At 43.2% G+C, this 23,627-nt stretch overlaps 2 protein-coding genes and 1 pseudogene across 11 annotated transcripts in view; 1 reads left to right on the forward strand and 2 right to left on the reverse strand.

Annotated features, from left to right (window-relative positions):
* Window positions 1-5,233, reverse strand: part of SMIM3 (small integral membrane protein 3) — a 102,856-nt gene extending 97,623 nt beyond the window's left edge. For 3 of the 8 annotated variants that reach the window (XM_036994019.2, XM_073230572.1, XM_017677481.3), the window contains exon 1: window positions 4,694-5,078. The gene's annotated coding sequence lies outside the window, so the exon portion shown is untranslated. Of the gene's footprint in view, window positions 1-4,693; window positions 5,084-5,109 lie in introns of those variants that run through there. The other 5 variants (XM_017677480.3, XM_017677478.3, XM_017677477.3 and 2 more) reach the window with 5 other exon arrangements.
* Window positions 1-9,038, forward strand: part of ZNF300 (zinc finger protein 300) — a 141,682-nt gene extending 132,644 nt beyond the window's left edge. For 2 of the 3 annotated variants that reach the window (XM_073230484.1, XM_073230491.1), the window contains 4 exons: window positions 175-262; window positions 3,506-3,688; window positions 4,299-4,524; window positions 8,906-9,038. The gene's annotated coding sequence lies outside the window, so the exon portion shown is untranslated. Of the gene's footprint in view, window positions 1-174; window positions 3,689-4,298; window positions 4,525-8,905 lie in introns of all 3 variants that reach the window. The other variant, XM_073230489.1, reaches the window with a different exon arrangement.
* Window positions 8,885-13,389, reverse strand: LOC140848289 (large ribosomal subunit protein uL1 pseudogene; annotated as a pseudogene).
* Window positions 13,390-23,627: the final 10,238 nt, after the last annotated feature.

The following is a 23,627-nucleotide window of genomic DNA, read 5'->3' on the forward strand; positions in this document are numbered from 1 at the left end:
TCAGATTTGAGCTTGACTCCTAGAGCATAGTTGGTAGGGGAAGTCCAGAAAGGATCTTTACCCCTGCAGAAGTTCAATGACTCTAAAAGTCAGAACCTTATTTTTAATGATAATGATAAAGAAAACAATATATAAGTAATGATAATGATATCCACTGATTTGGTTGTTTTCTAGGCTGTCTGGACCTGCAGGAAGGATTATGGGCCTCACACTTTCCCAGGCCACCCTGTACTGACCAGGCAGATGAGGACTGGCCTTTCTGGTAACATCCTCTAGGATTCCCTCTTGCTGACTTGTTTGGGCTGGTGAGCTCAAATTCGAGTGCTCAAAAATTAGGCATTGAAGTGGGTGTAGGGGTGGGGGAGATACAGCCCGGAGTCTGAACCTTTCTCTGTTCTCAGAAGACAGAGAGGCCTGGGATTTCCCATGCCAAGTCCAGCCTCACATTTACCCTTGGAAATAGTTTTTGTTCCATTATGTAATAACCTCAAGCATTTACCAACCCAGCAAGGAGTCCATTTCACCAGGACCTTTGTTCCAAAGAAAGGGGCCAGAGAAAGGAATGGGCAGGACATACGACTATCAAATATGTGAAATAAATCAAACTGGAGCATTTTCTCCAATGACCACAGATCCTTGAGGAGCTCTCTGTTCTCATTTTACCCCAACTGGCTTCTGTCGCCATCAAAATTCTTTAATAGGTCTAAAGATTTGTTCCTGGTCTGGGTTTCTGTTAATTTCTCTGTGGCTGGAAAAAAATGGAAAAATACCAGGATGTTTCAAAGAGATCAGAAAGCAGCCAGAGCTGTTCAAGACTGCACGTACCATCTGACCCAGCCAATCACAGAGTCTAGAAACCAACAGGGAGCCAGCAGAGGAGAAACCCGGGCCAAATACACAGCATCCTGTTTAAGCCTCTAGCATACATCATGGTTATTTGCTGCTGACTAAGTGCCTGCCCTGTGCTGGACTGACAAAGGAGCCTCTCCATGCAGTGGGCTGCAGAGGGTCTGTGCTAGCCCTGCAAGGACACTAGAGTGGTGCAAATCCCCCACCATGCTATGCGATCAGGAACAAAGCACCCTCCTGAAGTGGGCCTCATTGTGGATGATGGGCAAAAAAAATAGCCCCTCAAAGATGTCCATGATTTGGTCCTTGGAACCTTATGAAAAAGGAAGCGTGACTCAGAGGGTGGAGCCAAGAAAACAGAGCCAAAAGGGGCTCTGCAGATGTGATTAAGGTTAGGGCTTTGAGATAGGGAGATTATCCAGGTGGGCCCAGCCTAACCACATGGGTCCTCAAGAGTAAAGAGGAAGGCAGCAGAGTCAGACAGATAAGATCTGAGAGGGACTCAACTCTCCATGCTCACTGTGAGGACGGAGGAGGTGGGCTGTGAGCCGAGGCAGGCAGCGGCCTGCGGGAGGAGGGAACGGCCCAGGTTTACAGCCAGCAAGGGAATGGTGACCTTGGCCCTACAACCACAGACCTGAATTCTGCCAACAACTTAGATAAGATAGGCGGGGAACCAATTCTCCCCTAAAGACTCCAGAAAGAAACACAGTCTAATGATGTCTTAGGCTTGATTTTATTCTGGGGAGACCCATACCGGACTTCTGACCAATAGAAATGTAATATAATAAATTTGATTTTCAAAGCCATTAAATTTTTGGTAATTTGTGATGGCTTTAGAAAATGAATACTGATCCTGAGTAAATCCCTCTTTCAAACTAGGCCTGTTTCCTGTCACTCACTTGGAAAGGATGGACAAGGTGAACTCTAAGAGTCTGGATGACTCTCACAATCTGACTCTGCTCTCTTGACATCCTGCCTGCCCTAGAGCCCTGCCCCAGGTCCAGGACAGTCTTGTGTTAAAGACCATTAAAGAAAAAATTGAAAGGAGGGGAAGAGAAGAATAATCTTTAAAGAGCTCCAAGGTGTTCCCTAAGATGCCTCCCAGAACACTCAGAAGGAAAGGTCTCCTGCTTGCCATTCATCACTCCCTTGACCATATCCCTGAGCAGCGGGGTAGTAAGTCTGGGAGAGCAAGGAAAAGCTTCACAGTAGGCGGGCAGGCATCCTCCAGAGCACTGAGTCAGGAAGGGTTTTCCTGCCTTGTGGAGGTAAGCTGCAGTCCTGATTATCAATGTCAGCCTAGGGCAGGGCATTAGGAGTAGTGATATGTGCCAGATACATGTCATCGCTAATTGAAACTGATTTGGGACACCCAGTTTAGTTTTCCCTGTCTTCCCCTCTCCTTCCATTTCATTTCCCTGGTGCTATGCAGTGGGTTACCAGCGATTCACATGTCCTGTCGACCAATCAAGAGTCCAAATTAGTAAAATAAAGAAGTTGTACACAACTAACACAGCTAAGCAATTAAAAGTACACAGCTCGTCACTGAATCTGGTTGGCTGCTGTCTAAAGTACCAGGCAGTTATAATTCTGACCTGTTCCCCTTCCTGGCTACCTGACTCTTAGCCTTTACTTCTGGATGTACCCTGTTTTCACTTGAGGTTCACTGTCCGTGTCTGCTTCCCTAGTGAGTTGGAAGAGTACGAGGGTCCCTAGAGATTCACAGTCCAGTGCTGTCAAATTCTCACTTAACTTCCCCTAGGTCACCTACAAGTAAGTGACAGAGGCAAGACCTAAAACCAGTTACTCCCAGTTCCAATGAGGTTCAGACCGAGGGCCCTGGGCCCAAACTGCCTGCATCAAATTGCAGCTCTGCCACTTATTTCCTGTGATCCTGGGTGAGTTACTCTCTCTGGGCTCAGTTTCCTCATTTATAAAATCAGTATAATTATGGTCCCTACCTCACAAGATTGTGATACAGACTAAATGAATTAATACACATAAAATGCTTAGAATAATGCCCAGCTCATAGTCAGCTCTCAAATGTCAAGTATGATAATTATTACTACATCTTTCAGCTTATCTGGCCAATCAGGGCAGGGGTCTGCAGGGTACAGTAATACCAATATTTATTTCTATACATGTGTCTGTCTTTGATAATACCACCAACAGGGGCAGTATACAACCAACCAAGGTAAAGATCCTCTTTCCTTGGAGATAGTTCCTTTGTGTGTATGTTTTAATCCGTGGAGGAGAAATAGAGGCATTTTTTTAAAAAAAAGATCTGGATAAGGCTGGGAAAGCATCTGAGGCTGTGACCATCTCTTTACCCCCTCAGTTTGTCACCCCTGGGCCCCAGTATGTTACCCAACCACATTAGGCCCCCAAAGCTTTAATTTGTTTTATATATCAAACACCTCACCACAGCTCAGTAGTGATTCTCAAGCTGCGCTGGAGAGGGGAAATCCCCAGATCTTTTATGCAATGGATCTCACAGTTCTGACGCCCTAAGAGGCCTGTGCTTGGAAGCTTTGATGGAGGATGACTTGTAACCTCCATGGTATGATTCACAACCCAGGGGGACAGTTGGAAACAGGAGGCTCCTGCTGGGGTGGAGAAGTACTCTCCTTGGCTTTTTTGGTCATTACTGCAGAAGTACATGATGTCCTGAAGTTCAGCTGGGCTGTCCTGTATGTGCTCGGAGGACTGCTGAGAAGCCTGCACAGCTCAAAGAGCACATCACGCCCAACCAAAGGCACCCATCTCTTCCATCCCCCACTTCCTCATTTTACAGATGGAGAAGTTGAGGTCCAAACAGGAGAAATGCCTCATCAAGGTAACTTAGGGTGCCTGCCTTACTCCAAACTCCCACCTCCACCCCCACCCCCATTCAGGCATTCACAATCCTTGCTGGCTGTTCACCACTACAGTGGCACCACAGATCACAGCACACGGACAAGAATCTGTGATGCCTGAATGACTGCTGAGCAGCTTTCACCACTGCAGCCTAGAGCTTGGGGGACTCTATATACAGACACATGGGGAGCCTTATGAACCCCCAGGTGTGCTAGACCGGAAGAAACAAGTGGAGCTGCAGGAACCTGAGCCTGGCCACTCCATCAAAATACCCACCTCTGAGAGGGGTTCAGGTTTTTAGGCTTTACATCCCTCATTCTTTCACTCAGCAAACAATACTGAGTGTCATCCACTTGTCAGGCCCTGTGCCAAGTGCTGAGGATGCCTCAGACATGAGCACAGACAGTCCCTACCTACCCTCAAGGAATTCGTGGAGGGGGGCCGGGGTGCAAAGAGCCAGCAAGTAAAACAACCAAGTCCTGTGCAAAGAGGCAGAGGGAGGAGGGAGCTTGGAAGGAAGGCTTCTCTCCAAGATAACTTTTGCACACCTCCTTTCTCATTTGTTTTCTGTCATTTTCTCCATTTCACAGGTGGAGAAACAAGACTGGGAGAGAGGACAGTGAAACTACGAGCGCCAGACGAGGGGTGGGCACCCCCGAACTTCAAACTACCCCCGAACTTCAAACTCCTGGCGCCTTCTTTGCGGGGCTTTGCGAAAAGCAGGACAGATAACCGAAGAGAAGCTGGTCTCCTGAGGCCTGGGACTCACCCGCCGAAGCTCTTGCCTCCTGGGAGGCCCAAGATCGTGTGCAGAAGGTGACTAGAATTTTAGGGGCCGAGCTAAGGAGAAAAGGGAAACGCAACAGTGACGGAGGTGGGGGAGATGAAGGAGCAGGCAGGATGACAGAGGAGAGTTGGGAGGGCGCTGACGCAGGGGGCAGCGGGAGAACCCGAGCCGCACACGACCCCCAACGGCCCCACTCACCCCGGATCCGCAGAGCCACTTTTCAAACCCGCGGCCGCAGCCGGGGGGCGCCGGGTCCGCGGGAAGTCCTAGGGCAGTGCGAGCTCGAGCGCTCCTCCCGTTCTCAGGGGCGGCACGGGCTCCGGCAGCGGGAAGCCGCCCCCGCCGAGAATCGCCGCCCCGAGGGGGCCTCCCCGAGCCCGTGGCAGGCGGGAGCGCGCACGGACCGCCGGGCCGCGCGGCTGGGCAGCGGGCGAGCTCCGCTCCGGGGCTCTGGAACGCGCGGCTCCAGGGGACCGCCCCGGAAAGCCCGGGCCCCCGGCCGCAGCAGCCCAGCCGGCTCCTCCCCCGGCCCCCCCGCAGCCGCGAGGACTCCGCGAGGGTGAGAAGGAACCGCGGCGCCTTAGGTTCCCGTTCGCATCCTGTCACGCACGCACCGGCTGTGTGGCTCTGAGCAATCCCTTCGCCAGGCAGGCGTCTGAGCTTTCTGCTCTGTAAACAGAGAAGGTTGACCTAAAACGTGTCCTCCAAAATCTTGACCAGTTGTAGTCTACACATGGGAAAGTCTTGCCAATGGGTTTGGATGGAGGAGCCGGGACTCAGAGTTCCTGCTTTGCAATGCCCTGTGCAGAGGATCCTTAACTGTCACTCTCTATAAAGGAAGGATAACACCTCCCTCCTAGCTCTGCTGTGAGGATTGACTGAGAGGACCAGCGTGAAGCTGGTTGGCTGTCTGTAGCATCCTGTTTATTTTGTGAATGAAAGGGCCCGATCCAGAGCTCTTGGCATCTCTGAGCCCCCCACCCCACCCCGTGACCTACCAGTTCCCCACTCTGATCCAGGACAATGCCAACTCTGCAAGCTCCTGCCTGCCACTTCATCCACCCAGCGACAGGTGGCACCCACACTACTTTTTAGATTTATCTTATTTCATTTTTATTAAGGTATCATTGATACACATTCTAATGAAGGTTTCATATGAAAAACAATGTGGTTACTACATTCACCCATATTATTGAGTTCCCCCCATGCCGCATTGCAGTCACTGTCTGTTAATGTAGTAAGATGCCACAGAGTCACTACTTGTCTTCTCTGTGCTCCACTGTCTTCCCCGTGATCCCCCCCACACCATGTGTGCCAATCATAATACCCCTCAATCCCCTTCTCCCTCCCTCTCCACCCACCCTCCCCAGTCCCTTTCCCTTTGGTAACTGTTAGTCCATTCTTGGGTTTTGTGAGTCTCCTGCTGTTTTGTTCCTTCAGTTTTGCTTCGTTGTTATACTCCAGAAATGAGGGAAATCATTTGGTATTTGTCTTTCTCTGCCTGACTTATTTCACTGAGCATAATGCCCTCTAGCTCCATCCATGTTGTTGCAAATGGTAGGATTTGTTTTCTTCTTATGGCTGAATACTATTCCATTGTGTATATGTACATCTTCTTTATCCATTCATCTACTGATGGACACGTAGGTTGCTTCCATATCTTGGCTATTGTAAATAATGCTGCAATAAACATAGGGGCACCCACACTTTTAAATTCAGTGGTCAAGAGTTCTCCAGTCTTACTCTTCTGAAAACCAGGAGCTCAGGCCTTGGCCATCTGTGCCCTGGTGAGGAGTCTGGGAGTCCAGGTGCGCGTTGGTTTCTTCCTGTGCCCCATAGACTAGTAAGAACCATGCTGCCTTATCCAGGTCTAAATTTGATATAGTGTCGACCCTGAATTTACCCCTGCTGTTTTCTCTGAGTCAGGGAGCCGGTCAGCAGAAATGACATATAAATCAGATGCTGGTATTGTTAGAGAGAAAACAATGAGGATGAAGGGACTGACATGAAAAGTGATTTGATAAAAATTCTAGGGATTATCACCCAAACATAATGTTTTAATCGAAAGAGAAGTGGGGGATTCTAAAAGCAAGTACCATGCAAATCTCAATAGTTTGATACAAAACTCCCACTGGGAAAAAAAAGTTAAAAGAGGACAACCCCAATTTAATGCAAAATGTTTACTGGTTAGTGGAAGGGGACGGAATTCCCTCTGGGTGGGCCACTGGGAACCCCATGTACCCTGTGTGACCGATCACTGGCCTCCCTCTGAGAGAATGTGAGGCCCAGCACTGGAGACAGCACCAGCAAGCCTTGCTCTTCCTTTTCCATTTAGCAGAGGGAATAAGGATTTGGGTCTTGACACCCGAAAAGCAAGCCAAAAGAAGAAATATGAATACCCCATGAGAAACATAACACATTAGGTCTGATGTCTCAGCTGGGCAATTCACCAAGAGGGCTTTGGAAGGGAAGAATAATGCATGTTGTGTTGGGATAGTAGGAGGGGGGAAAATAGCCAATTTTAGCAGCAAGCTTTTGTTACAGCAAAAATCAGGGAACAACTCAGATTTCATATCCTTGGTCCTCAATTACAAGTACTCCAAAGGGAAAACCATCAGGTTCTCAAAGAAATAAGTAATACTTAGTGGGAGATCCCTCTGATAGTGGGAGGAATTTGGATAAAAGAATTGTAAACTGGTGACATTGGCTCCTAGCAAAACGCTATCTAAAGGGGCCTCACTAGGATTCAATCTGTCTCAGAAACCCTCTGTGAATCACATCTATGAAAGAATTTTCTTCTTTCATTTATTTTTCACTTGCACATGTTTAGCTGTGGAAAATAATGTGGTCTATTGGATTGGAAATCAGAAAAACAGAATTCTGAGTCTGTCACTCAGTAGTAAGGGATAATTAATGTTCCAGTTTCCTCCCTTGTAAAATAGTAAAATGAGACCTATTTCTCTTGTCTGACACAATTACTATGAGTAAAGGTTTCATTCACGTATTTTTTTTTATTCAAAACTATTCATTGAAAGTCTTCTATATATGTTTTGGGCACCAAGGAGAACAAATTATTTCTGTATTGTGTTTACATCTAGTGGGAAAATGTTCACAATAAACAAGTAAATAAATATGAAATTTATGAAATGAAGAATATATTATAAGAAAATGTGGTAGAGTGATGAAGGGTATTTTATCATGGCAATTGTAATTAAACTGAATTTCCTAAACTGTTTATACCATCACTGATTATGCTGCTCTGTAATATATCAGCTTAATCAGAATTTCTGTGGTCTTTAGCAAGACTAAAAATTTTGACTGATATTAAATCATATAACTTGGTGAATAATCTTTGCCTGGATAATTTCTAAAGAAGATAGAATACAAAAATATTGGTCACCAAGCATGGAATGTATACATACACACACACACACACACACACACACAACCTTTGCCTCTTATTTTTATGTTTTAGAGTATATAAACCTTTGGGGTATATTAATGTATATGTTCAATTTTGCCACTTTAAGAAATTAAAAAGAATATGTATGGCCACAGAAGGTTTTATAGTGTTTGCAGGTAGGCTAAGTGTTTATATATTTCATGGCCACTTGGCTACAGTTCATATGGTAAGGTAGTAGATCTTAATGTTCTCACCACAGAAAAGAAATGGTAACTATGTGGCAGGATGGAGATGGGAGCTAATATTATGGTGGTGTATTTTTGCAGTTTATAAATGTATCAAATCAACACATTGTACACTTTAAACTTACACAATATTAAGTGTCGATTTTACCTCAATAGAACTGGAAAAAAGAGAAGTGGGTAGGATCCCATTTTATCTGGCATAATAAAACTGGAAATATCTTTTTGAGATACACAACAAAATAAGACAGGGACAAACGTATGTACCTATCATTTTTCTAGTTTATAACACTGTGAATTCTCTTCAAATAAATACATAAACCTTTAAAAAATTTTAATTTATATAGGACACTGTGACTATATTAAACACTAAAGTAGCAAAGAAATATGAATGAGTATTAAAGATTATGAGTGTAGTTTTGTTTATCAAGGGGAAAAGGAAAACAATTTTGTTTTGAAGTAAAATAAATGACTGTGCCAGAATGTGAAAGATGAGTAAAAGACAAAATTTGAATGGGTAAGTTGTAGAAGTTTGAGGAAAAGAAAAGTGTTTTCCTTGATTTATAATACCTGTAAATAATGAGTCTAGAAAGAAGCAATGATCTAAAAGGCATCTATAGAACCTGCTATCCAATGTCAGAAGAATACACATTCTTCTCACTTGCACATAGAATATTAGACCATATTTCAGGCTATAAAATAAATCTCAGCAATTTGTTTTTTTAATGGTGGCACTGGGGTTTATTAGGCTGTGCCTTGGTACAGGTGCGGGGACTTGCCCATGGTGCTCGTGATGTATAAAACCTGGGTATCTGCCAGTCCTTCTTCAGCAATGACACCAGGAAATTGACAGCTAAGTGGATATTGTATACAAACTCATCATCTGACTCATCACGACCAACAGCCACTGCCAGACAGAACACCTTCTACATCTGGATCCTGATGGTGGACTTCACTTCATCGACTTTGGCCACCATGTTCACATTGTGGGTCAGCAAGGAAGGGAACTTGCCAGCCTGATTCAGGCCTGGGCCCAAGATTCGTGAGACCTCCTTGATCAGAGACTCTGAAGCCAAAAAGGTATCATACTTCCTGGCCAGCTTCTTCACCAGTTTCATATTCTTGCTGAGTTTCTTCAGTGCCTCAGTGTCCATGTGGGGCATATCCACAGCCTTGATCTCCTCACCATGCTGCTGGTCCCTGAAAACACATACGGACAACTTGGGGTGGGGAATGGACTTAAGACTGATGGTGCCCGAGAACTGTTTGTCCTTCTGAGGATCATAGTTCTTCAAGCTGATCTGCAGCTCCACCATCTCCAAAAACTTACGGTGTTTAAGCTGGGTCCCCTGCAGGACTTCCTGCACTGCCTCCTAAAGGGTTTGGCAGGAGACTTTGCTGCTCATGGTGCCTCATACTGCAATAACCTGAAAAGATGTCAACAAATTTAAATAGACTGAAATCTTATGTTATCCAATCACCATGGTATGAAATTAAAAATTAGTAACAGAAAGAAATTTGGGATGTTAACAGTGGAAAGATGTGGAAAGTAAACAACATATTACCAAACAAGCAGTGTATCAAAAGAGAGGTTACAAAAGAAGTTAGAAAATGCTCTAAGATGTATGAAAGGGAAAAAGCAACATACGAAAGTCTATGGAATGCAACTAATGCAGTACATAGAGGAAAATTTATAATAATAAATGCCTATATTAATAAAAAAAGAAAGCTTTCAGATCAACAACTTAACCTGTCACCTAAGACACTGAAAAAGAAAGAGCAAACTAAACCAAAAGCAAGCACAAGGAAGGAAATGATAAAAATTAGAATGGATATTAATGACATAGAGGAGAGGAAAACAAATTAAGAAAAATCAGTGAAACCAAAAATTGGTTCTTTGAAAAGTTCAACAGAACTGTCAAACTTTTAGCTAAACTGAACAAGAAAAACAAAGACTCAAATTACTAAAGTCAGAAATGGAAGAGGGAACATTATAACCGACCTTCAAGAGATAAAAAGGATTATAAGGAAGCACTATGAACAACTCTTTGCTAACAAGTTAGATAACTTTGATTAAATGGACAATTTCCGAGAAAGACACAGACTGACTCCAGAAGAAATTGAAAATCTGAATAGACCCACGACAAGTAAAGAGATTAAATTGTTAATCAAAAAACCTCCAAAAAATTATCTGATAGAAATGATAATCCCAAAAGTTGTGTTTTTACTGCCCTGTAGGACATTAACCAATTCTGCAACTAACTTACCAGTCTTATTTCAGTGTTCTTTGTCATCCTACTGGTTCCTTCATTAAACATCTAAATAAAACTTTGATACATGCCCACTATATGTATGCATGCAAATTAAATTTTTAACTTTTTGAAATTATACCTTGATAAACTATTTGGAGAAGACACAATGTTGGAAACAGATGTCACACTTCTTAAATGCATGCCATTCTCCCAGAATGCCAAAAATCTCCAAGCCAAAGAAGGCACGTGATCATGTGGTTCAGAGGTTTTAAAACCTGTTTAAATCCTGGTCTGGCACTTACTGTGTGACCTTGGCAAAGTAGTTAATGTCTATGAGCCTCAATTTTCCCTTCTACAAAATGTGAATGCTAATGCCTGCCTGAAGGGGTTTTAATAGGGATGAAACAGAATGAAACAAAATTATAAACATGAAAGACCTTGTGGCTGGTGAACATTGCCTATTTGTATACACAGTACACATGAATTTTATATTCATCTATAGGTTTTGTTCTGGGCCCTGAAACAGATGTTTTTATTGCCCTATGGAGAATTAACCCATTTTGCATCTAATTTATCAGTCTTAGTTCATCATTCTTTGTCATCCTATTGGTTGACTGATACTATCTTCCCTCCCTGAATTTTCAATAAATTGACACACTTCATGTCTAAAATTAAAGGGGAAATTAAAGATCATCTAAACCAAGCCCCTCCTCTTACATATTGGGAAACTAAATTGAGGCTCAGGAGGTTGAGTGACTTCTCAGCTGGTGACTGTCAAAGCCAGACTATAAACCCAGGACTGTCTGATCACACGCCTGAATTCTATACCACTCTACACTAACACTTTGTGCAGGGTCTGATTGTAGTGAGTCCCTACATTCAGAACTCTAGTTACAATATTTTCGTTTCTTGTTATCAGCACCTGGTCCAGAATAATGCTTCCTTTTTGAATGAATGAATGAATGCCAGATACTTAGAAGAAGATGAGAGGTCAACCAAGATTTCTCTTCCCAGTTCTGAAGTTGTACTTAAGGGCAGTTGTAAGCTTGAAAACTTATTGCATATTAGTCACAGTTATAAAAAAAAAATCCAAAAGAAATTGGGTGTGTTGGGTGTGTGTGAAGAGAAAGAGACTGATTGATTTTAAGGAATCGGTGCTCATGATTGAGGAGGCTGATAACTCCAAAACCTGCCGGTCAGGCCAGCAGACTGAGACCCAGTTGATGTTGCAGCTCAAGTCCAAAGGCAGTCTGCTGGCAGAATTCCCTCTTCCTCAGGGGTGCTCAGTCTTTTTCTTATGGCCTTCAAGTGATTGGATGAGGCCCACCACTTTATGGAAGGTAATCTGCTTTACTCAAACTCTACTTGTTAAAATCTCAATCTCATCTAAAAAAAAACCTTCACAGCAACACCAAAAAGTGTTCAATCAAATATCTGATTACTATGATATAACCAAGTAGACACATAAAATTAAACATCATATTTGCATTCCCTTCTGGCCACCACAGTCTGAAAGGAACTTTAGGTAATTGTGTGTGTAGAATATAAAATTCCTCTCAGCTATTAAAATAGGCCAAAAAAAGACAGAATTGCAAGAAACCAGGATGTTTGGTCTAGAAATGGGGGTACTCGTGAAGGCTGTGGTGACTCTGAGCAAAACGTTGGGACAGAGGGAGCCAATTTGTGGGCCACATACAGCCATAGAGCATCAGTTTAGAGAGGCGGAGCTAAGTTCACTCCAAGAAAGGAATTTTTGAGGGCAGCCTGAAAATGGAACGAAATGCTTTTCTTGGAATGTCATGAGCTCCCTGACAGAAAGATGTTGCAGAAGATTCCATTGACTTGGCAGAGGGCTGGGGAGACAGGGAAGTGGTGGACCTGGGGCACAGTAAAGGGCCCTAAACTGGCACTAAATAGCACTGACCCATGGCTTCTTGTGCCGGCTCCTTCGTGAGTTTGCCATGTGACCTCCAGGAGTCCCTACCCTCCTCTAGCTCTTTTGGCCCCGAAAGTGAAAAGAAGGGAGTTGAATTAGATATTCTCTTAAGTCACTTGCACTTCCAAAATCTGTTCAAAGCTAAGTCTCAAGGACCTTAAGGTCACTACAGTTCTGAATTAAAAGCACATCCATGCAGGGTGATCCATCTTTCTCCATTTATGGATATATCCTAGCTCGGACACAGAGCCCTCCTCTCAGGCTCCAGACAGCTCAGTTCTTCCCAGGAAGTCAGGTGCTGTGCACTTAGGGTTTTTGAGATTATTCTTCTCCCCACCTTCCCATTTCCTCTTCAAAAATTCCCAAGGTTGGTTTTGTAATCTTACTTTTTTTAGGGAAGCCCCACTTGCTTGCTAATTTTTGAAAGAAATATGCCTTTATCTTGAAAACTAGATGCAGAAATTTTTATTTTCATTACAACTTTTTTTATTGTACCTCATTGAACTAATGATTAGGCAAGAAGGTAAAATGATGGAGTTTTCCAAACATGTGATTTGAGATAAAGCAAATCAGCTGCTAAGCAGACAGAAAGGAATAAATGGAAATGGAAGGGTTCCATTTCATAGCTTTTAAGTGGACTGACGGTCATGTGGTCTCATTAGTGTGTTTATAATTGTCTGAATCAATTCTTATGGCTTAATTCCAAAGTATTGAATTATCACACAGTCATGTAGCTGAAAGAGAGGAGAACGCCTACTGCTAGCAGACATCTCAGCCCAGTCAGTCTAGTTTTTGAAGTAAATTGTGATCTCAAGAAAGAAATATAAAATAAAAGCCTTCACCTTTATTTTTTTCCCCCCAAAGGTAACTTACTTAAAAAACTGCTTTAGCACTTGCTGCATAACAAGGATTTTTACATACATCATACTATTTAGTCCTTGCAACAATTCTTTGGTGAAAACGTCACTAACCCCCACTTTACACGTGAGAAAACAGACGCCCAGAGGATAAGTGAATTTGTCTACGATTACCCAGCCACCAAGTAGCAGAGCTGATTCTAGATGTCCTGAACCTACCTGACTCTGAGTTAAGTCCTCTCTGAGCCTCTGTTTTCTGCTGAGTGAAATGGAGTAATTCATGCTTTTGCTAATGCACAAGCCCAATCAGACCATTAGATGCAAGACTACAATAGAGGGTAGAGGACAGTGATTGTGAGAATCAAAAACTTAAACAATACTATGAAATTTTAAAGAGTATAAACAAATATTACTTATTTACTTTAAACATGCATGTAAATTTTACTTGTCCCTCCAGATTCACCTCACACACATCTCCATTCTACAGGAATGGGGCACCTGTCCAACATCTGGCCCAAATCAATGGGCCCTGTAGCAGGCGCTGTCAATGCCCTGCCCAAACCCCTTGGACTCCATCCGTTTGAGTTCTCCACAGACTTCCAACTGCCAGTATGTGCATCTTTGTGTCTGAGGGTTTTTCCCAGAGCCACACAAGGCCAGTTTGCCAGCCCAGCAATCCAAAAGTACCCAGGAATTAACATCCATCTCCAGGAGCAGCCCTCAACCAAAGAGGTTAGAGGCAAAAATACCCCTAACTCCTTACACTTGGTGAATGGTTTTGAGGCATGTGTTTGAATAGTTTCTCAGAGTTTCTCTGTGAGATTAAGCTCCAGTCACCACCTCTGACAGCCTCTGGCTTGCCTGGAGCCTTCAGTTCCTACCACGTGAGCTTCTCCCTAGGATTGCTCATAAAATGGCAGACTGTTTCTCCAAAAAAGTGATCCAAGAGGGCACCCAATACAACCCAGAAAACACACTTCTGTACCCTAGTCTCAGCCATGTCACACCATCACCTTGGTTGCCTGCTCTCGTCACACAGACCCACCCTGGTACAATGGAAGGGCATACACAAGGGCATGAATACCAGTGTGGGCCCACTGGGAGGCTGGCTTCTATAGGGGCTCAAGAGTAACAAAACATCCCATTGCACTTCCCTGTGAGGGCAGAAATATTGTCAGATGAGACCAACAGCCTGAAATCTAAAAGAGATTCCCAGAAATGAATTATAAGAGGCACTCAAGAGGTACAGATGGAAGTACGGGCAAGACTGGAAATTCCAACATTCAAACATAACCAAAGAAATCAACTTAATGCTCATTAAGTAGGCAGAGATCCAGTGTAACTTCAGACAAACCACTTCCTCTCTCTGAACCTGTTTTTCTACTTGTAAATGAAGGGATTAGACTAAACTCTGTGGCCCAATAACAAATACTTATAATTTATGATGTTCTATGCTCTACCCACTTTAACTTGTATTACTCATTTACCTTCACAGCGAAAGGCAAAGCTTGTTTGGAAGTGCGCTTGGCACCATCCCAAACGGGCTGGGCTCTCCTACACCAGCTTCTTCTTCTCAGCCTGAGCTGGAGCTCTGAAGATATGATTCATGTGTTTAGCAATGGACTTACTCTTTCTCTGGGCCTCTTGTGAAATACACTTTCTTGTGTGGTAATCATCATGCTTTGTGATTTGGAACAAAGTAAGAGAGAAATGGGACAAGTTAGCTTTATCCCCTTCTTTTAAACATAAGAGTATCTGATCCTTTCCGTGATGTTTTTAGTTTGACCTCAGGGAGAAAAAACAGATAGTCTTGATAACTTCCAAGGAAATAAACTCCCATTGACTGCATTCAGCCGAACCATGAAATGGATTATCTCCTGCTCCAACAAGGGCCTCCCTAATGAATGACTCCAAACTACCCTTCACATAGTAGTCTATGGACCTGACTTCCAGAGTTGAATATCAGAAAATACCACAGGCTCTCATAGGCTCTACCTTCAACATATAGGCAGAACTTCTGGTCTATGGCAGTATCACCTCTTGCCTGGATAACTGTAGTAATCTCCAAACTGTAACCTGTTTCTATCCTTGTCTTTCTACAGTCCATCCCCAAAATAGCATCAAGTGACCCTTATAAAATGTAGGTTAGATCATGTTACTGCTCTGCTTGAAGTCCTGCAAAGGTTTCCCACTCCCTTCTAAGCAAAATCCAATGTCCTTAAAATGCCCTTCAAGATCCCACATAAGCCGTACCTCCCATTACCTGGGGGACGTCCTCTGTTACACCTCCCCACCTTGCTCAGTCCTTGGCTCCCAGTCAGCCCCAGCGTCTCCTTGCTGTTCCTCAATTAGGCCTTAGGGATTTTGCTCAGCCTCCACTAAGAAGGCTCCTCTCCCATACAGCCCCCCAGCCCACTCCCTCCTTCCTTCAAATCTTGGCTTAAATTTTACATTCTCCTGAGGCCTACCCTGACCAACCTAGTTAAAATTTCAATCTGCCTTCCTTCCTGTATTTCTCCCTTTAAGAAGGAACTGTTTAAAGATCAAAAACAAGTTTTTTTTATTTAATGATTTCCAACTGTCAGCAAGTTCCAGATAGTTAAAGATTCAACAAATCCTTATTAAATGCCTGCCCTATGTCAGGCACTGAGTTAGGCAGGAATTCAATCTTCATTTGTATTTTATTCAATTAATCAAGCAATACACTGGTGGTCTCCTAGGAGCAAGCCTTGCATTCAAACCCTAGATTCACCTCTAACTTCCTTGTAGCCTCAGGCAAGTCCCCTCCCTTTTTCTGGGGTTCAGTTCTCCATCTTTAAAATACAAGGAGTGAACTAGTTGATCTCTAACATCACTCTGTCTCTACCACCCCATGATATTACCCTTATTTCACTGAGAGCTGGAGTCTCTTTAGTCATGGGTTCCCAGGGGTGAGTGGGCAGACATGCTGGAGGAGATGAGCAGGTAGAGTGCATGGTCATGTGCTATCTCTTATAAGCCAGCACTTTGGGGGCCAGAGGTCTGCCTTAAGCACCAGCAGCAACTGATTAACAGCCGCACTGATTAACCCAAGTCACCCTGTGCATCCTCCATCCACAAGAGACCTCCCAGCTCCTGTCTCTGCATCCTCAGCAGAGCACAGAGAAAGTGTTCTGTGGTTAGCTTCCGGGTAGGCACCTAAGCACAGGGAAGGGAGAATGAGGGGGACAGGTTTTGGTTAGGCTTGAGCAAGTTCCTGCTGGAGCCAAGAGGTGAGCATTCTAGAGATGTGAAACTTGTGTGTCCAAAATGGGAATGATGCAATTCCAGCAAACTTCCAGGGCAAAACTGAATGGATTATCCATTAGTATCCTGCTTTCCCTTGCATTTGCTTTCTGTGTTTTTTTTGGGGGGGGGGGTTAAGCATAGTTAGAAGAGCATGATTTCTTACTCAGCTGTGGATATGACTTAACTGTGTGGTGTGAAGCAGGGAATTGCATTTATGGAATTAGAAAACAGAACACTGTACCAGGAACGAGGAACCCTGTAGACATATTCCTTTGACTCTCTGAACTTCATTTCCCCATCTGAAAAGCACAGAGATTAAACTAGAATCTTTGTAGTACATGATGATTCTAAGTCATCCAGTCTACTATCCCAAGGTACTATTGCAGGCAGGCAAATTCCAACCTACAGTCACTGTCTGTTTTTGTCAAGCCTGCAAGCACCATGGAAGCAGGCTGGCACTGTGAGCCTGAGAAACCATGCTGAGGGGCCACTTGCACCCCTCTTTCTTTACCAGTCCCTGTCTCCCATGCCAGAGCCTGTGCTTTGCTGCTTCCCAGAGCCCCTTCTGGTAGCTATCTGCTGACGACTGCTAGTCATTGAGCAGAGGACTCTCAGTCTGTCCCCGTTGAGATGGCCTGGCTCTCTTGGGAGGAGAGAAGGGCACTTGGATCTGGGTCATTGGGGAAGAAAGTAAAACTGGCAGACCTTCTGCTGGAGGAAGGTCTCCTACTTGGGGAAAAATACCTACCACTGAGCAAAGGGCAATTCAGAGGAATGGAACAGAAATTTTCTCTCTAATATATCTACATAATATCCTTGATTTTGCCTCTTGGCCCACAAAGCCTAAAGTATTTGTTATTTGGCCCTTTTCAGAAAAAGTTTGCCAACCAAAGGGTGATAGCATAATTTGTAAGACATTATGAGATAGAGTTAAATGACCTGGGTTCATCCACTTACTATTGGTGTGACCTTGGGAGAATTACTTAATCTCTCAGGGCCTGTTTCCTCACCCATAAAACTGGGTTAATAATTATAGTACCTGGCCTTGTAGTGTTGTTGTATGTATGTACAGTGACTTGCGAATAATACCTATCAGGTAATTTTAGCAAATTTAGCAATTTGTACATGTATTAAATACTTCCAGGTGTAAAAGTCATCAGACAAAATTTATTGAGTAACTACTTAGGGTGCTGGCCCTTTGCCGGGCCATGGTCTAGAAGGGGACACAAATTTGTTAAAAAATGAAGGCAATGCAGTGCACAGGTTGCTCTAACAGGACCCAGCTGTGGGACAAAGGCATGCATCACCTATTCCCTCTTTGCAGGTTTCACAGGAGTTAACTGTGAGCTGGCAAGCAGATAAAGGTTATTTCTGGCTGAGGGAACTGCATCTAAGGATGCTTGAAGACAGAAAAGCACACTGTTTATTCTTGTTGGTGCATCAGCAAGACCTAGATAGCTCTTGAGTGCAAGTGGGAGATATTTGGAAGATGAGGCTGAAGAGGTAGGCATGTCCCAGACTCTGCAGGGCCTTATATACCATTCCAAGATTTGGGGAGTTTGTCCTATAGGTATAGAGCAACTGAAGGAAGCTGAACAGCAATAACAAAGAATCAAGATCAAAATATGGTTTTTAGAAATATCATTGTGGCTCAATGTGGAGAGCAAATTGAGTAGGAGTCAGGAAGCTGCAGTAAGTCTAGCAGAAAAATTGCAAAACTCTGAATTAAGTTAATATCTGTGAGAATGAAGAGATGCAGGTGGGTGAGCCATTTCAGAAAGTAGAATTGAAAGCAAAGAGCCACCCAGGAAGTCCTCAAGTTTTTGGCTGGGGCAGTAGGTAAAGAGTAAGGGTATATGGGAAAAGACAGGAAGCTCTGCAAAACCAATTCAAAGTGAGTCCATGGACAGGTTTCCCAGGACGAAGGCATACCCACAGCCCTCTGCCATGTTTGCACTTGGGTGATAAGCTTCAGACAGTATACCACAACATTTACTGGGCAGGGTCCGCAGAGGGGCCAGCATGGGTTTGATGAAACCATGACTTTTTTTCTTCCCCCTCTGTTCACTTACTATGACTTTAAGTTGAGTCTGCAGATTCAATGCAGGAAAACCTGTAAGTTTTCAAGCAGAAACCAAAACAAGGAGGGTGGCCCAGGCAGATGACTATCACTGGTCAGAGTAGTTCTCCAAGATTCTTAAGCTGTGGAGGACCCTATGCCTTTGATATGGGAGCCCAAATTCAGGCCCTCTCGACAAGACCTCATTTGACCAAAGTCTAATTAACTTCAAGTTTTTTAGTTATTATTGTAAATTTACTCTGATGGATCCTTTGAAGAAAGGAAAACCCCTACGAGTTCTTCATACTTGGGACAGTTTCTTATATGTGCCTAGTACTTCATAGCTTACAAAGTGCTTTCACAGCCATGATTACTTTTTATTTTCACCAAGACAGGGATTAGTCTTACCATCCTATGTGTTTTAAAAGAAGACTTGGAGATAAAAAGGTTTTCAAGATCACACAGTGAGAACAACACTATTCACCCAGATTTGGTAATATTCCATGTTAGTAATCAGTGAGGAAATGAAAGTCTCATACACTTACGTTTCAAGATCACACAGTGAGAACAACACTATTCACCCAGATTTGGTAATATTCCATGTTAGTAATCAGTGAGGAAATGAAAGTCTCATACACTTACGGAGAAGGTGTAAACTGGTTTGCTGGTCTGGCTTTTCATAAGGGCTCATTGCCAATAATTATTAAGTGTGGTTACCAGTTATCTGACAGTTTGATTTTTTTTTATTAAGGTATTATTGATATACACTTTTGTGGAGGTTTCACATGAAAAAACAATGTGGTTATTACATTTACCCTTATTATCAAGTCCCTACCCATGCCCCAATGCAGTCACTGTCCATCAGTGCCACAAGATGCCACATATCCACTATTTGACAGTTCAATATTGGGGTCTCTGTCTTAGCCTCAACTCGTCCTAGAAAGCAGAGCCTAAAATGAGAGCTTGCAGGCAGGAAGCTGGGAAGAATCACACAGTTGGAAGGAAAGTCAAAACAAGGGTACATTATCAAGCTGGTCAGCATTGTGTGCAACTAGGGCTTGACCCTGCTGGAACCCTGTAAAGACCCATGAGAATGTCTGGGAAAACGGACAGGAGAACATTTATTTATTCACAGGCCCTCACCCTATATTGGTCAAAGGTTGTCCCATAGCATGTTAACTCTTTTACACTTCCAGGTTTACCAAGTGGATTCCCAGAGGTATCCCAGGAATGCATCCACGTATTAATCATATAGTTAAAAGTAAGAAGATCTGGGGAGGGCCTGGACCTGGAGACTGGAGTTGGCACTAGAACACAGATCTCCAAAGTCAAGTCTGATTTTTAGAGTCTTACAGGTAAGACTCTGTGGAACCAGAATTATGGAGGGAAAAAAAATCCAGGCCCCTGTGTGTGGGAAGAGGGACCTGCAAAAGATAGGGTATTTTGGTTTTCTGACAGACTTCCCATTTTCCACAGCATCATGGGCAAGAAATATTTGATATTTTGCTAGGCAGTGCTACCAATGGTCAGAAGGCAGTAGAGATAAGCAGAGACCTCATTAAAGCTGGAAAAAAAAGAAAGTAAGAAAATATGCTGGAGGCACTATGCATAGGAGTAAGTCAAGCAAGCTCTAGAGTAAAACAGAGCAGGATTCTGCTATTTGTGAAACCTTATACAAGTCACTGTAGTTCTCTGAGCCTCAGTTTCCTGTGCTGTAAAATAATGACACTACTTGCCTTTCAGAGTTTTTGCAAAAGTTAAATGAGACGGGGTATGTAAACTTTTGACACAGTGCCCTGCACATAATAAGTATTCAATAAATATTAGCTAATATTATTACTCAGTTCTATTTCTTCTCAATCACGAGCTCTAATGTCAGACAAGTAGTAATACAACACTAGTGCAACGAGAAAAGCACAGAACTGGTGGCAGATAACATGGGTCCAGTCTCTGCTAGTCCAGTTCTAAGTGGTCATTCTTTATATTTAAGCCTTAGCTTACACATTAGAAAATATAAACAATACCTAGCAACACTCCTCATTCACTGATTTCATTCCTTCATTAATCAATACTTCTTGAACATGTACCATATAGACTTAGCCCTAGTGCTAAGTACTAAAAAACTGGAAATGAATGAGATATGGCCTCTAAGTGGAGGAGCTAACAGTCTTAAGAAATTTGAAACAAGACAACGTCTGTGTAAGTTTCCCAGACATCAGTGGCAAGACTGTCTTAAGATTGCTGCTGTGAGGATTAAAGATGGCAGCGTGAGAGGTGAGACAGAGGCTTCCTCCTAAAACTGCATATAATATGAAAATATAATTAATACAACTAATCCAGAAAGAGCAACAGGAAAGAAGACTGTGCCAGACTGCATACATCTAGAGAAAAGAGCAGACCTCATGGACCAGGGTAACGTACCAAAGCTGTGGCCCAATGGGACCCAAGCCCTTCCCCCACCCCAGCAAATGGGTGGGAGGATGAGAAATGGAGTCAGGAGGGAGTGGAGGCCTGGGACTGCTGAATACCTAACTCCGGAGATCTACTCTGGGAGCACAAACCTACATTTCATGGTGCTTGCATGGTACTCTTGTGATTAGAGGGTTAGAAAGCTAAGACAGGCAGAATTCCTGGAGAGACTGAGATTCTAGCCACCTGTGGAAAGCAGGGATCCATATCTGGCTGCTTTGGGACAAAAGAAAGGTGGGCAGTAGCCCTTTAGCAAGAGGGCTGCTGCTAAAGGGGCAAGGATTGCACAGAGCTTACTGCTTAGGAGAAATGACAGGTAGACAAAATTTTCCAATGCACTTTGCCCAGTAGGTTGGAAGGTTTCACAATTTTCAGGTGTTCCAGCTCCATGGCTGGCTACATAGCTCCAAGGACCCCCTCTGTGATACGCAGACTACTGCACCTTTCTTCTGGCCAGCCCCAACTGGCTCGCAAACTGGCAAACCCTGCCCTGGCGTTAGGCCAGCCAGAGGGAAGACTGTCTACAGCAACTACAAATGCAGAGCATATACCTGTGTGCACGGCCCACTGCTTCAGGCAGTGGAGACAGGCATAGCAGCCTGGAAGCAGGAAACAGCTCTTTGCTGCCCACAGGCACCACTACCACTCCCCTGCAACCCCCAACATTGCTTCAGAGGCTGAGCAGCTCCAGAGAGTAGACCTTCTGGAAACTACAGGGTGCCATATACAAATATGAAATGCCAAAGGAACCTGGTTAAAGTAAAATTAATATAACTCCTGAGAAGATGAGATTGACCTCATGAATCTTCCTGAAAGGAAGTTCAAAATAAAAATCATTAACATGCTCATAGAAGTACAGAAAGATATCCAAGAACTCAGGAATGAATGCCGGTTGGAGATCCAATGGTTGAAAAGCACAGTGGAGGGTATTAAAAGCAGATAAGACATGGTGGAGGAGACGATAAATCAAACAGAAACTAGAAAAGAGGAATACAAAGAAGCTGAGGCACAGAGAGAAAAAAGGATCTCTAAGAATGAAAGAATGTTGAGAGAACTGTGTGACCAAGCAAAATGGAACAATATTCGCATTATAGGGGTACCAGAAGAAGAAGAAGAGAGAAAGGGATAGAAAGTGTCTTTGAGGAGGTAATTGATGAAAACTTCCCCAATCTGGGGAAGGAGATAGTCTCTCAGGCCATGGAGGGGCACAGATCTCCCAACACAAGGGATCCAAGGAAAACAACACCAAGACATAGAGTACTTAAAATGGCAAAGATCGAGGATAAGGACAGACTATTAAAAGCAGCCAGAGAGAGAAATAAGATCACATACAAAGGAAAGCCCATCAGGCTATCATCAGACTTCTCAGCAGAAACCTTACAGGCCAGAAGGGAGTGGCATGATGTATTTAATGCAATGAAGCAGAAGGGCCTTGAACTAAGATTACTTTATCTGGCAATATTATCATTTAAATTTGAAGGAGTGATTAACCAATTTCCAGATAAGGAAAAGCTGAGAGAATTTACATCCCACAAACCATCTTGACAGTGTATTTTGGAGGGACTGCTATAGATGGAAGTGTTTCTAAGGTTTAATAGCTGTCACCAGAGGTGATAAAACCACAGTAAAGAAAGTAGAACAGACAATTACTAAGCAAATGCAAAATTAAATTAACTATCCCCAAAGTCAATCAAGGGATAGACAAAGAGTACAGATATGATACCTAATATATAAAGAATGGAGGAGGAAGAAAAAGGAGGAGAAAAAAAAAGAACCTTTAGATTGCATTTGCAATAGCACATCAAGTGAGTCAATTTAGACTCTTAGATACTAAGGAAGCTAACCTGGAACGTTCGGTAACCACGAATCTAAAGCCTGCAATGGCAATAAGTACATACCTATCGATAATCACCCTAAATGTAAATGGACTGAATGCACCAATCAAAAGACATAGAGTCACTGAATGGATAAAAAACAAGACCCATCTAAATGCTGCCTACAAGAGACTCACTTTAAACCCAAAGACATACACAGACTAAAAGTGAAGGAATGGAAAAAGATATTTCATGCAACTAATAGGGAGAAAAAAGCAGGAATTGCAGTACTTGTACCAGACAAAATAGACTTCAAAGCAAAGAAAGTCACAAGAGACAAAGAAGGGTAATACATAATGATAAAAGGGTCAATCCAACAAGAAGATATAACCATTATAAATATCTATGCACCCAACACAGGAGCACCTACATATGTGAAACAAATACTAACAGATTTAAAAAGGGAAATAGAATGCAATGCATTCATTTTAGAAGACTTCAACACTCCACTCACTCTGAAGGACAGATCAACCTGACAGAAGATAAGTAAGGAGACAGAGGCACTGAACAACACATTAGAACATATGTACCTAACAGACATCTACAGAACTCTACACCCAAAAGCAGCAGACTACACATTCTTCTCTAGTGCACATGGAACATTTTCAAGAATAGATCATATACTAGGCCACAAACAGAACCTCAGTAAATTCAAAAAGATTAAAATTGTACTAACCAGTTTCTCAGACCACAAAGGTATGAAACTAAAAATAAATTATGCAAAGTAAATGAAAAATCCCACAAACACGTGGAGGCTTCACAACACACTCCTA

Source organism: Manis javanica, chromosome 1 (genome assembly GCF_040802235.1).
Source record: "Manis javanica isolate MJ-LG chromosome 1, MJ_LKY, whole genome shotgun sequence".
NCBI lineage: Eukaryota > Metazoa > Chordata > Mammalia > Pholidota > Manidae > Manis > Manis javanica.